We start from the raw sequence: 2,080 nt of genomic DNA, 5'->3' as shown, positions 1-2,080 counted from the left end.
AAGGAGGGCTTGGCGGTAATGTTTGGTGTCAAAAAGTTCCACCAGTACGTTTATGGGCAGCATTCCTCCATTGTGGCTGACCACAAGCCACCGCTCGGTCTTTAGAGGGAGGATAAGGGAATCCCATCCAACTTATCAGCTAGAATTCAACGTTGGGCGCTTCTACTCTCTGCATATGAATATTCGTTTTGATACCTCCCGGGTACGCAGATTGTCCATGCCAGTGCACTCAGCTGTCGACCACTGCCCCGTATCCACTTGTGGCCGAGGAGGTGGTTGCAACTTTCAGCTTCATGGATATTTTTCCAGCGACGGCTACTCAGGTGCGCGCATGGATGCAGCGGGATCCAGACTGGCGAAACTTCACGTCATACTATTGAGTGGTGGAGAAAAGGGGGCTCTTCCTGTAGCTGTCTGGCTTTTTGCACAGATGTTCTAGGAACACAGCGTAGAAGATGGCAGCATAATGTAGGGAGCTCGCATGGTCAGGAATGTCTGCTGCAGGATCTTCACAATGGTCACCCGGGTGCCTGTAAGATGAAGATGTTGGCCTGTCATTATGTCTGGTGGCCCAGCATCGATGGGGGCAGCTGCCCGGTGTGTCAGGAGCATCTGAAGCTCCCACCAATGGCCTCCCTTCATTCCAGGGAATGGCCAGGACTCCCGTGGGTGTGTCTACATGTGGATTTCGTGGAACCATTCAGGGGTCCGTGTTCCTCGTTATCGTTGTGCACTAGTGGCTAGAGGTGTACAGGATCACCTCAATGATGTTCAGGGCTAGAACCTGGATAGCTCAGTCAGTAGAGCATCAGACTTTTAATCTGACGGCCCAGGGTTCAAGTCCCTGTTCGGGTAATGATTTTAAATCTGAATTAGAGCCATAGAGGTTTATAGCATGGAAACAGGCCCTTCGACCCAACTTGTCCATGCCGCCCAGCTTTTACCACTAAGCTAGTCCCAATTGCCCACATTTGGCCCTTATCCTTCTATACCCATCTTACCCATATAACTGTCTAAATGCTTTTTAACAGACAAAATTGTACCCGTGTCTACTACTGCATCTGGCAGCTCATTCCAGACACTCAGCACCCTCTGTGTGAAAGAACTACCCCTTTGGCCCCTTTTATATCTCTCCCCTTAAACTTGTGCTCCATTCATGCAACACTTCAAAAAAGAAAACAGGAATAATATATAAGGGGGCGGCAACTGCTGCCTCACGGCACCGAGGACCCAGGTTCGAACCCAGTTCCGAGTCACTGTCCGTGTGGAGTTTGCACATTCTCCACGTGTCTGCGTGGGTCTCACCCCCACAACCCAAAGATGTGCAGGTAGGTGGATTGGCCACGCTAAATTGCCCCTTTATTGGAAAAGAAAATGAATTGAGTACTTTAAATTTTTTAAAACTATGCTTCGGTGCACGTTTAGCACCCATGGGATCCCTGAGCTCCCGGTAACAGATAATGGAACGTGTTCACTAGTGAAGAATTTACGAGGCGAAAGGGCATACGGCTTATTCACACCGTCCCACATCATCCCTCCTCCATGATATGGTGGAAAGGGTATCCAGATCTTCAAAAGGGACATTTTATAAAACAATTCACTGGTTCCATGGACACGACTGGCACGATTCCTTTTTAATTACCGCACAGCACCGCATGTAGCACGGTAGCATTGTGGATAGCACAATTGCTTCACAGCTCCAGGGTCCCAGGTTCGATTCCCGGCTTGGGTCACTGTCTGTGTGGAGTCTGCACGTTCTCCCCGTGTCTGCGTGGGTTTCTTCCGGGTGCTCAGGTTTCCTCCCACAGTCCAAAGATGTGCAGGGTAGGTGGATTGGCCATGATAAATTTCCCTTAGTGTTGGGTGGCGCTACTGTGTTATTGGGATAGGATGGAGGTGTGGACCTTGGTAGGGTGCTCTTTCCAAGAGCCGGTGCAGACTCGATGGGCTGAATGGCCTCCTTTTGCACTGTAATTTCTATGATGATGTGACAACAGGAATCATTACTGCAGAACTGTTAATGGGCCAACCACTTAGAACCCGGTTGAGTCTCAAGTTTCCAAGCCTCGGCAGGAAAGTG

At 49.8% G+C, this 2,080-nt stretch overlaps 1 non-coding gene across 1 annotated transcript; it reads left to right on the top strand.

Moving 5' to 3' along the window:
• The first annotated feature begins 782 nt into the window (after positions 1-782).
• Positions 783-855, top strand: trnak-uuu (transfer RNA lysine (anticodon UUU)). Its single transcript has one exon. It is a non-coding gene; the product is annotated as a tRNA-Lys (tRNA).
• The last annotated feature ends 1,225 nt before the right edge of the window (positions 856-2,080 follow it).

The sequence above is a fragment of the Scyliorhinus torazame genome, chromosome 3 (genome assembly GCF_047496885.1).
Source record: "Scyliorhinus torazame isolate Kashiwa2021f chromosome 3, sScyTor2.1, whole genome shotgun sequence".
Taxonomy (NCBI): Eukaryota; Metazoa; Chordata; class Chondrichthyes; order Carcharhiniformes; family Scyliorhinidae; genus Scyliorhinus; species Scyliorhinus torazame.
This window is presented reverse-complemented; position numbering and strand designations above follow the sequence as displayed.